Source organism: Podarcis filfolensis (assembly GCF_964270895.1).
Source record: "Podarcis filfolensis genome assembly, chromosome: 4".
Lineage (NCBI taxonomy): Eukaryota > Metazoa > Chordata > Lepidosauria > Squamata > Lacertidae > Podarcis > Podarcis filfolensis.
Genome location: NC_139607.1, coordinates 30,955,095 through 30,968,046, shown reverse-complemented (window position 1 = coordinate 30,968,046; position 12,952 = coordinate 30,955,095). Strand labels below are relative to the sequence as shown.

Genomic DNA, 12,952 nt, shown 5'->3' with positions numbered 1-12,952 from the left:
GGAGTAATTGCGTCTACTTCCAGGCGTCTCTCCCTGTCCAAATATTTCCAGATTTCTGCACATCCCATAAAAATGAATCTCCTGCCTAGCAATTTTCCCTTTTCTAAAATAAATGAGCAATAATAGGCTTAGGAAAGCTAAGGAGACTATAGACGCCTGACGCATCACACACAGACAAAAAGGGATTTAATATTCAGCTCAGCCATTCAGAACCCACCTTTCCCAAGTGCCATAGTCCCATAGCAACCAATCATGTAATAATGCAATACATTCCTCAAATCAGCATTTTAGGAATGGTCACATGTGAAAAACCCAGTTGAGTCAGAAAGTACGCAGCCGGTACAAATTAAAATAGCCCTGAGTGTGATCAGGTGAAGCAATTTGGGATGGAGAACCTGTGGCCCTCCAGGTGTTGTTGGTCTCCTATTCCCATCAGCCTTGGTTGCAATGGTCCAGAGATGATGGGATTTGTAACCCAACAACATCCAGAAGGGTCGCAACCCTGACTCCAAATCTATGCAAACCGTTTCCCACTATGCAGATGGTTATCACAGCTGACAAAAGACCCATGAAAATAATGGATATATCCAACCAAACCCCCAGTTGTACCTAATGCTATTTTTCTAGAAAAAGAGGTGCCAGAACTCACCATGAAAGCCTCCCTTGTTCTCTTGTAATGGCAATGGTGTCCACCTGAGAGGGGCCTGAACTGAGTTCCGGTGACTTCTGGCTTTAAAAAAAAAGGCCTGGTTGTAGCATATACCTTGAAACCCTTACAAAATAAAACTGCAAAGCTAACAAGCTATGTTACTTCCAAGGGCCACAGCTCGACTTCATTCAAGTTCATACCTTGGCTCCCTTGCACCTTTGGCAAAGAGCTGTATCAGTGCCTCCAAAGCCAGGAGACCATGGAGCAGAAACTCAAAAAGTCTGCTTTTCCTCGACTTCCATGCTCCGCCAGTGATTTCCTCCACAGCCATCGGGATCAGGTCCGCTCTGCTCCACCACTTGCTGTCTGATGTGTGGACAAGCGGGTGGGCTCCGGGCAACTCTGAGCTGGACTGAAGGGGCATGTTTTTTTGCGTCCCCTTTGGCCTGTGCCCTTAGCAGGGGTTTCACCTAACCAACCCCTAGGTTGTACACCCCTGCCTCCAGCAAAAGGAAATGCAAAACCTCCACCTCTTAATTATCTCGCTTGGGTGTCGATTTTGCTTTTATGCAGATTTACAAAAGCAGCCCCAAGTGAGTTCAGTGATACTATGTGCCATTGCAGCATTAAGGATTAACATCTTTGCGGTGCTTCACTTGTGAAAGAATCTCTAAAGTCGTCATCTTGACTGATCATAACAGAAGGATTAACACTTACATTTGATATGCAGCATTTCCATCTACCTTAGTGTGAGCCTGCATGTTACTATTCAGTGCCGCTAACAAGCATAAACGCAACTTAATTTATCAAGCACATTTCACAGCGCACACTTTAAACTAGATACTCTCTCTGACTGTCATGTTATATATCACAATGGAATCTTCCGGTAATGAGTAAAATGAATGTGCGTATGCCTTCTCTATTAGCTTTAACCTGTCATATGCTTGAGGGTCCTTTTAGGCAACAGGGTCTGCACAACCTTGTTTTATTAGTCTCCTGTGCATTCTACACAATAATAATTTCTACAGTCTCTCTCTTTCATTCCTTCCAGAAGTATAAAGGTCTTCTAGAGGCCAGAGGGGGTTACACTGAGAGAATCAGCCAACATCAGAGTTCAACCCAAAGGGCAAAGGTACACAAGTCAACACACATCCCTATTTTATGGTGATGTATGATCAGAGTCTGGCAAGCAGCCCCTACTGATGTATGCAAACGTTAACCCTGGCGAGTGCAATGGGCTAAAGCACAGGAGGGGAAAAGGCAATTTGGGAGAGAGCATTAGCAGTGTGGCCAACCCAGCCCTGCTCCCCTCTTCCAATAAATGTGTAAAGGCACTTCTATAAAACAACAGTGGACCCAGATAATTCACGTAAGGACCTTGAAAGATACTCCTGCCAAAAAAAAAAAGACAAAGAAAGAAACAAAGCTCGTTTATCTAACCAAACTCAGATTATTTAACCAAACTGATATCCTGGATAAGATCTTAAACACCTGAGGGAAGAGTACCTGGGGGGAAAGGCCTATAAGGGTATGTTTGCATTAGAAGAAGCAGAAGAGTTTGGATTTGATATCCCGCTTTTCACTCCCCTTCAGGAGTCTCAAAGCGGCTAACGTTCTCCTTTCCCTTCCTCCCCCACAACAAACACTCTGTGAGGTGAGTGGGGCTGAGAGACTTCAAAGAAGTGTGACTGGCCCAAGGTCACCCAGCAGCTGCATGTGGAGGAGCAGAGACGCAAACCCGGTTCCCCAGATTACAAGACTACCGCTCTTAACCACTACACCACACTGGCTCACTGAGTGGGTTGAAACTCAGCAAGGTCAGCCCTCCTCATTCACTGCCCCATTTGCACAGTGTTGTTCACATCAGAGAGTGGGGCAGGGATGTCTTCAAGGAACACACACAGCCTTTTTGGTGTCCCTGCAACCTCCACAACCACCCTGTGATTACATGCTCATTTGCACCTGTGCAATGGCTGCTGGGATATGTTTACATTACCAATTACTGCACATCTAGTTTCCTAATTGGATTGAAGCTTGTTTGAGACAAAACACATCAGGTAGCAGCATTTGTCACGAAGCCACAGGATCAGTATGGATTGTGGCTGACGTTGGGTGAACACAGTTTCGAAAGCTAGCAGTGAAAATGCACCGAATGCAGAGAAAGTGGCAATGTGAACACACCCTTAGGCTCCAGATGGAGCCATTTCTTTGTATTTCTTGGCAGGTTAAATATCTACCAAGGTACAGATGGGGAATTTCTGTCTGTCCCCAAACCTCACTTTGCTACCCCTCTTTTCACCCATTTCTCACCTTCTCATCCATCACTGAAGCTACTGCAACAGGTTTTGACCTTAACACAACATTGGCCCTACCCTCAGTTCTTTCCTTTTCTCCAATAGATATAGGTGACTACCATTTGCTTCTATGGCATATGCTCAAGGACATAACTGGAGTGTGAGGAAGGAAACACATGCTATCAGGGAGTGTGTGTGTGTGTTTGTGTGTGTGTGTGTGTGTTTATGTGTGTTAAGCTTCTTCCCAACTCTACTGATACCATTGTCTGTAGTAAGAAGCAAATTTTGCCCCCTTCCAACTTTGACCCATATTGCAGAACCATTACGTTTGTTCCATAGAACTAAACAGGAAACTCTGAGAACCAGAACACTGTCCTGGGCTGTTTCTTCACCACACTATAGTGTGGTGGAATTTAATGTAGAATGACCCATTCCATGGAAAATCTATTTGCTGCTGGTGGTGGTGTTTAAGAAAGAAACTGTTGCGAATGACCCATTTATGATATTCTCAGTAGTCGTGCCCACGCTGTGGAACACCCTCCCATCAGATGTCAAGGAGATAAATAACTATACAAACCTTAGAAGACATCTAAAGGCAACCCTGTAAAGGGAAGTTTTTTAAATGTTTAATGGTTTATTATATTTTCATATATGTTGGAAGCCGTCCAGAGTAGCTGGGTCAACCCAGTCAGATGGGCAGGGTACAAATAATAAAGTTGTTGTTGTTGTTGTTGTCGTCTAAATGACCCATTTGTGATAATAGCCCCCCTGTTTAGAAGCAATCCTTTCTCTCTTTCACTCTCAAACTCTAGGCTCAACAACAACTAGCTTTATGTACCACTTGGAAGTTCAGAGGTTCTTTTCAGGTGTGTATATATATATATATATATATATATATATATATGTGTGTGTGTGTGTGTGTGTGTGTGTGTGCGTGTGCGTGTGCGTGTGCGTGTGTATTCATTTTATTTTAATTTACAGTATGTAAAAAGCACTGCACATTTTTGGGTGGCCCCATTTTGCTTCCATACTGATGAACACTCAGACACCTGTGTTCACGATTACACAGGATAATAGTTAATGTTGATTTTCAAACCCAAAGAGAGAACTCAAGGGATTAAGCATTCATTAGTTTGGTAAAGCAAACTAGCCCCAGAAGTGCAGTTTGTTACACAAAGAAGTGTGGAGACCCTTTGAAAGCCACCAAGGTATTAGTTACATTTAAAATTTGTAAAGTGTTATGCTGCTCTTTGTGTGTGCCATGTTTGTACAGTCAGGTTAAGCGATTCACACCTTAAGCATATGCAAAGGGTTCTTTTGAATGAGGTAAAAGGTATTTGAAATTCATGAATATACACCAAGGCAAAATGGAATTAGATAAACTTTACCTAGAGCAGAAAGACAGATAAATTCATTTAAGTAGGATGTAAATTATGAGTCCAACTCAACTTTTGTTATCATAACTTGTCCATGGGAGACAATAGATGCTTCTGTCTAAGCTTAAGGTAGCACATTTGCACTGCTCTGTCCATATAATTAACAGTGCTGCTGGATTTTTTCACTTCTGGATGACCATGTAAAACAACACATTCAGTGTAGTTAATTTCCTCCTCCGCCAATTAAAATTACTATGCTGGAGTTACACAAGTTAATTGCCACAGGTGCTATTTCACTGGATGTAATTAAGGGATTTGGTCACGGAGATGCATGTTCCATTGAGATTGCTTTGCTAGTTCTCCATTCCTAAGGAAATAAGTATCCCAGCATGCCCTACAATTGTCAAATAAACTGCTTCTGAGGTTGTATCTGGGCACATTGTTTTTCTGCAGCTGAGTAGCAACATGGGACTACATCCTAAGTTGTAACCTAGCACAATTACTAGCAAAAATAAGACTAGACTTTCAGTATTTTAATGTGTACAGTGGTGCCCCGCAAGACGAATGCCTCGCAAAATGAAAAACGCGCAAGACGAAAGGGTTTTTCGGTTTTTGCGTCGCTTCGCAAGACGATTTTCCCTATGGGCTTGCTTCACAAGAGTTCTTGCGAGTTTGTTTCCTTTTTCTTAAAGCCGCTAAGCCGTTAATAGCCGCTAAGCCGCTAAGCCGCTAATAGCCATGCTTCGCAAGACGAAAAAACCGCAAGACGAAGAGACTCGCGGAACGGATTAATTTCGTCTTGCGAGGTACACTGTATTAAAGATGCATTGTCTTATTTTTTCCTGTTTGTTAGTATTCTGGGCTTTGCCTGGAATTAAAAGCATGCAATTTAATTTAATGTACATGTATCTGCTTATTTTGCATGATTTGCTCTGCTTCCAAAATTAAGGTTCAGAATTTAGATATTCAAACCATTCAAAATTCAGCTCTGCTAGCTCAGCTTTGGTTGTTATATGGCAAATAGAGATTAAAGAAGAGTATGGAAGATGGCCAAATGAGTCATGTAGGCTGAAATTGATTGTGGGAGGAGTTATTAAATGTAAACTCCTCCCACAAGCCTGTAGAAGTTCTTTCCAGTTCAAGATTGGTGTCTGAACCTGCAATACATTACCCATGCGAGGTTGCGGGTCCCCGTTACAACCCTAAAGATTAGAAACTTGATTCCCCACCCTGAAAGCTAAAGATTTTAGCATGGCAAATTCTGTGCCAGATACCATGTTTGATGCTTGGGGAATGTAACACTTTAAATATATACAGTATACAGAACATATATAAACCTCTAGATACCCCTTTATTACTCTACAAACAGAGCCAGTTCTGTGATCTCTTATGTCAACATTTAATAATCTTCTCATGATTTTGTAACTCACTACACCTTCACCCAAACTAGAACTTCATTCTCCATGTTATACCTGAACTGGAAGACCAGAGCTTAGCCAATGTGCTTTCATAGCTCAATTCACATTCTTCTTGAACCTGTCCTAAGGGGACCACTGCCAATCCTTTGACCTTGGTACTCTCATGGGTTTTATGGGCGGAAAAAGATCACATTGGAAAGGCTCTTGGATCTAAAGTCCTCTGGTTCCCTCATCATTGGCCCCAACAAAGGAGACGAACTATAGAAACGCTGGAGCGCAGTTATTTTTCCTCTCACTGAAACTGATGGGAGGGGACATAAAGCTTGTATGGGGTGGATGGGGGGACTCCCCTCCCAGCCTGACCTCCATAGGATTGCTTAGTTAACATGCTTTCTTTTTAAAAGAAGAGTAGATCAATGTTACCACCACTGACTCTGGGGCAACGGATTACAGCATTTTGAACTAATCCTGTTGCTAGATAAATGGGGATTGACTCCCTAAGATAATATTCAGAAGAACCATTTGTCTGATAATTATGAGTTTCTGTTGAGATCAAGAATCTAGGTATGGCCTCTTTTGCGGGCCCATTTATATATTCTGCTGCTATTGCGAGTGCTTTAAGGGACCTTGATACAGCAGGACATAAATCAATAGTCTGCTTGCTTTCAGAATACAGGAATACCCTTGCTTTAGAGAAGAATATAGGAAATAGTTCTATATCTTCCTTACTTTTAAAAAGTGGATTTTGCTTTTGTGTCTTCATTCCTGTACTGATGAACAGCTGTTGTTGACAGTTATTGACCAACAATAGGAGGGCAATGTGTTTCTGATCATCTATGTTATCAACAATAGCTGTCCATCAGTATATGAATGTATGCAGTGCGATCCTATGGATGTTTACTCAGAAGCAAACTCTATGGTTTACAATAGTGTGTTTAAGCTTGCAGCTTCAATGGGGCTTACTTCTGTGTAGATATGTACAGGATTGCACTGCATGACTTTAAAATAAGATGAATCACATTCAATCTATAGGGATTATGGTAAAAAGATGGAAATTCTAGCCATCTATTAGCTTTCGCTTGTGACTCAAAATATATCCTACCGTCTTTGTTCTGGTTTCAATGCAATTATCCTTTTTTTAATTGTGATATTTACCTTAATTTTTAAAGAGGCAAGAGGTGGATATGTTGGAGGCGGAGAGGTAAGAAATTAATTAGGATTATTTTAAATCTAAGATTAAAACAGTGTGCCTGCATATAGATTTGCTTCAATGAGCTGGGTCTACTGAAGTGTTAAACATGACTGTACAAATTAGGGAAGGCAATAGATATGCCTGGGGAATAGTGGATGCCATTCTTTTATATGCCTTCTTCCTCCTATGGATAAGTCATGTTTCATTTTTTTTGTCGAGATGTGTGACCTCAAATTGGTTTAATATATCATTTGGCTAAAACTGGAAGGCACTAGCAAAACTTCATTTCAAGCCTTTGCTGGTTCTCATCAAGGGCTTGATCTAAGTTGCCACTTGTGATCTACCTGATTATAGGGTTGGTAGAGAGTTGCTGAACTTTTGGGGGGCAAAGTTTTTTGGGCAATTTCCACCCGGACACTGCTTCCAACTGCAGTATTCCAGATATATATGGGAAATTCCAGACGTATGGCAGCCCTACCTTATTGCAACTTGGAAAGTACCATTGCTCTAGTATGATGTACTGTATGTGAGCCATTTGTCCCCATCTCCAAAGCAACGCACCCCAGTTCCAAAATGAATGCGGGCTTTTTGCAGAAGCAGGTTAATAACATCAGCTTTGCAGAATCACTGCATATGTACTTGTCCTGCATTCCAGTGCAAATAATTCTCTCTTATATAGTAACCAACACAGCATATTATTATTATTATTATTATTAATATTAATATTTACTGAATTTATATACTGCCCTATACCCAGAGGTCTCAGGGCGGTACAAATAGCCCATTTTAATTTGCTATCTGTGGCTAGCACCAACATGCTTTTTTGACCCCTATCAAATATCTTGCAAATGGTTGCATTGTTATGGAAATGACAGGCGCCAGATGTGTACTGTGATCTGCAATCAGAGATATATTGGTTATAAGAGCAAAATTACTGTTTCTGTTGCATTTCAGCTCCTCTCTTTGAAGTTTATAGTTTTTAAAGAAAACGCCCGCAAGTGAAGGCCTAATAAGATTCTGAAATGCAACAACTTACTGGGATATTATACAGCAGTTTTAGAACATCAGAGAAACTGGCATAAATAACTACACGGTGAAAAGCTCTTCAGCAGACAATGACAGAGATGATGACAGAGTGGCAAAGGAATACGTTTTCAATTCACGAGAGTTAACGGCGCTGCACTGCATTTTCTAAACAAAGGTTGCTGAACATTTCGTGAAGTACCCACTTAATATTCAATCGCAAGATTACAGATGCGATAAAGACAACTGATAAAATTCACAGCAGGACGTTCTACATGATGCAACATTTCCAGTAACATTTCCAGTTCACTGTTTTTCAGTACTGTACCTAATCTCCATATAAAATTAGTTCATCTTTCTTGTTTGATTTCAGAGTTTAATTATGCTGTTCATCTCTTTAGAAACTAATTGAGCTAGGGGTTTCATCATCAAAGTATAGCTTATCTTTTAAGATGTTGGACTAATCATGGTTGTCACCCCATTTGCAAGCAGCCTTCATTTCCTTTAGTCTCCAATGGCTCGCTTGCTCTCTCTTGCTCTTGATCATCTTTCTTTCTCTCTTACTGAGTCAGTCCATTGGGCCATCTAGCTCATAATTGTCTACACTGACTGGCAGCAGTTCTCAAGGTTTTCAGAAGGCATGTATCCAGGTATTGAACCAAGGAGCTTCTGTATGCAAAACAGACACTTTTCCATACTATTCTAGAAGGTTCCCCAACATTCCAGAACAGAAGGATGGAAGGGGAAGAGGAATTTGGTGAAAATACATGAAGTTTTGCAGGCCGAGTTTATTTCCCACTACTAGCTGGCTACAATTTTGGGGTTCACTACTCCCTGAAAGTTTAGGCACAACACATATACCCCATGCACTCACTCACTCTCTCTCTCTCTCTCTCTCTCTCTCTCTCACACACACACACACACACACACACACACACACACACCATAGTATGTGTGAAGAAATTAAATGCAAACCTATCAAACTGTGGTGTTCAGTAAACAGTTGTTTGTTTAAATGCACTTAAACTAGTGGATGATTCAGTTGTTATGGGGATCATGTACATCTGAATTCCTTTATTTAAACTTGGGATTCCCATCACTGAACCAGTTTAACTGTATTTTATGGTCATTAAAATATGAGAAAAGAAAGCCGTTAATATACTCATCTTTCCTTTAAAATTTGGTGATGATTAGTTCACCTCTTCATCCATATAATTACAGCGATGCCAGGTTCCCACATATCCTGCAGTTTTCAAATGTTTCTTTATATATATCCAGACTATTTCCAGATGGTTTTCCTGAGCACTGTTAGAAGTTAAAAATGCAGCAGGCTGTGACTATCTTAATTGAGGCCTTTACCCCCTGGATGCTTCCAAAACCTGTAGCGGGGACAAAGTGCATATCGTGAAGTGATGTTCCAGAGGAGGTTCTATAAATCTGCCACCATACTTGGTATGTTTTGTGTGTTCTCCCCCTAACCCAGCAATGACCCTTACAAAACACACACCATGCTAAGATTATTTATGCTCCTGGCAGGAATAATCTGCATTAGATGGCTGCATATGAGCTGGCTAGAATTCATGCAGCAATATGAAAGCTGCTTTTGCAACACTTCTGTGTGTTTATTTTGGAGACAATGGCTGACCAAGATTTTTTTATTACGCTTGCTTCTTTTCTCCAGTTTGCAAATGAATGAAGTTATCTTAGGGAAGTTCTCATCGAATTTTCCCATTTTTTTTTCTGGCTCGCTCACAGTAGAACTGATATATGGTCCACAAAATGTGAAATGCCAGAATGGATATGAAGAAGCTGAAGAAATGGACATTAGTGTGGGAAAGATGAGCAATCAAAAAACAGGATTCCCATGAATATTGTACTAAAATTACAGAATGCGGTTACCCTGGAATGACAGTAACAGAGCCATACCATTGGCTAGTTTAAGAAAAGAAAGACATTTCTGTGTTTCCTGCACCACTATTTATGCTCATGATATGAAGTATGGTTTGTTGCACCTAGTTAATGTTAATAACAAAGATCACACAGGCATACATGAATTACACGAATAGTATACTGACATAAAAAAAGCCTGCTGGATTAGGCCAAGAGCCCATCTGCTCCAACATCCTGTTATCATAGTGGCAGGGGAATACAGGTAGCACTGTGTTCTAAACCACTGAGCCTCTTGGGTTTACCAATCAGAAGGTCAGTGGTTTGAATCCGCGTGACAGGGATGAGCTCCCATTGCTCCGTCCCAGCTCCTGCCCACCCAGCAGTTCAAAAACACACTAGTGCAAGTAGATAAATAGGTACCACTGAGGTGGAAAGGTAAACGGCGTTTCCTTGTGCTCTGGCACTCGTCATGGTGTTCAGTTGTGCCAGAAGTGGTTTAGTGATGCTGGCCACATGACCTGGAAAGCTGTCTGTGGACAAATGCTGGCTCCCTCGGCCTGAATTGAGATGAATGCCACATCCCTTGGTCGCCCTTGACTAAACTTAACTGTCCAGGGGTCATTTACCTTTACCTTTACCTTATCATAGTAGTCAACCAGATGTATGTGAAACCCAAAAGCAGGACCTGAGCTCAACAGCACACTCCCCAGTGGTAATGGGACATGGGGCAAGATGCTACATTGTGATGTTTTTTAAAAAGTCTCATACAAGTGGATTTGCATACAATTTTAGGCTGATTTCAGTAAATGTTAAGCATGTGTTTGAATATCCCATTAAAATGAGACTTAGACATTAGACATGACCAATAATTTGTCCAAAACCAGGGGAATGTTGACATTTTGCCAACAGTTCTTAACCTGGCAATTCATATATGCAGATATTCTTCCATGGCCTCTATTGATATTTTAAAATATTGATTAACTAGAAAAATAACAACTTTTTTAAAAACTGGAACTCAGAATAGTTATAAAATCTGGAGTTAATCAGACCAGTTTCAATTGTCTGAAAGTGAGGACCACTAAAACTCAGTTTTAAAGATACAAGGAGGAGTGAACGATGAGCATTATTTTTATAAGTGCAAATAGAGTAGTTACTTGCTTGCTAGGGCTTTGAAAATGTGTTCATAAAAACAATTAAAACTATTCAGCAGTATGTCATCATAGTAATGATATATTTATGGCCATCAGAATACTCTCTCGACAGTTTCCATTGCTTTCTAATATCCCATATCAAATGCTATCTGAAAATATAGCCAATCTATATTAAAACCTGAGACTTAAATGGATTTTTGTGACAGTTTCATAATGCAGAGGGGGCTTTATAAAATCAAGTCAAATACCTTGCATAGTCTCTGTCAAATGTTATGAGTGGTCTGGAAAATAAAAATTGAATTCCATTTTGTTATTCAATATATTTGCCGTTATTCTCTTTCTCTCTCAGATATATATATGTATAATATCACCAATCATGTTGATGGAAGCATGTTTTCCTGGTTGTGAATATTTTTCCCTAGCTGAACGGAGTTATGTTTGGAAAAAGATGTTGTGTACCCACAATCGTCCAACCTAATTCAACAACTAAGTTGTGTATGTACAGCCTAGTGCTATAAACTCATGATGAGTTTTCTGGGAGAAAGAGCAGTAAACTAAACTCAGTCCCATTGCTTCAGAATCTCCATCAAAAAGCTGATCAGCAATTTCCACCAGATTTTTCTGGGCCGCACTCATACAACCTCGGTTGCCAGGCATGATTTTTCAGAAAGAGCACAGTTTGTATAAGTATATAAGAGTCTGGGAGATGTGTTGACACTTCCATATTATCCTGATTCAAAACAAACAAAAAAGGGCCTCATCCTAAAATTGCCTGCACAAACCAATTACAGTAACAAATGTTTTGGAAATATATTGGTGATTAGCAACAAATCTATCAGAGCAGATAGGTATCAGCATAAATATTTAGGATAAGGCTGCTCAGCACAGTAGCTGAAAAGTCACCTGAATATAGTTAAATAATACACATTATTCACTTCAGATACACACAGAGTTCATGCAGATTGCTACGGTCTCCACCATGGAGAGAGAAGCTCTTTGGCAAACGTACCTTTCTGCAGAGCAGCTTCATCTATTGATATGCACTGGAGCGTTCGCATCTGGAAGAGATCACTAGCTCAAGTTGACAATGATTTATCTAAAATAATGTTTAATAATGGATAAGTAAGGTTTTATATTGTTGTGAGCTCCCTGCTTCCCTGAGTGATAAGAAACACTGCCTGGGTGGTTCCTTTGGAAGAGAAAGTGCTGTGGGGACTTTGGGCATTTTTGTAATGTTTGCTTTATTTTGCAAGTATACAAGGAGAACATAAAGGGAAGCAAGCAGCAGATGCTTCTACCAGACAGTATATCCACATCATAGGAAAGCAAAGACTCTTAAACCTTGGCTGTGTACACACCATGCATTTAAATCACACACCCCTCCCTTGGAAAAAAAGAATTTATGCCTCACAGAGGCTGCAATTCCTGGACCCTTAACAAACTAGAATTCCAAGGATTCTTGGTGGAGGGCAGGAGAGATGTGCTTTAAATGTGTGGTATGTATGAAGCCAGTATTGCCTACTCTGGCTGGTAGCAGGTCTCAAGGAGTCTCAAGCAGAGGAATATTTTCTATCCCCTTCTGCTTCAGCCGTGTTAACTGAAGATGCTACAGATCAAACCTAGGATAAAGGTGCCTGCATAGCGAGGGAGAGGTGGGTGATCAGTAATGGGACCACACCACGAGAGGTGGTTTAACCTTCCCTCCTCAGCGCATGCCTGATGAAAAAGCCCAACACTCCTTCTGCCCCAGCCACTAATTACCTCAGGGGAAGTATCAACTGGCAGTGCAATATCAAATACCAGCACCGGCGTGATTTGTTGTCGCAATCGGGGAAGATTAATTACCTTCCTTATGTGGGATGGCCCTGTTCTTGCAATTTATTTATTTTTTTAAAAGCAGAGATGTGAAACGCATTAATGCATTCCCTGTAATCTCTAGCTTGCTTGTCATCATTTCCC

General features: G+C 40.7%; 1 protein-coding gene across 2 annotated transcripts in view; it reads right to left on the bottom strand.

Moving 5' to 3' along the window:
• AFF3 (ALF transcription elongation factor 3) overlaps nucleotides 1–12,454 on the bottom strand; it is a 239,607-nt gene extending 227,153 nt beyond the window's left edge. Inside the window, exons 1-2 of one of the 2 annotated variants that reach the window (XM_083610449.1) lie at nucleotides 12,003–12,454; nucleotides 9,121–9,331 (exon numbers count right to left, since the gene is read on the bottom strand). The gene's annotated coding sequence lies outside the window, so the exon portion shown is untranslated. Of the gene's footprint in view, nucleotides 1–9,120; nucleotides 10,031–12,002 lie in introns of those variants that run through there. The other variant, XM_083610448.1, reaches the window with a different exon arrangement.
• Between the last annotated feature and the right edge of the window lie 498 nt (nucleotides 12,455–12,952).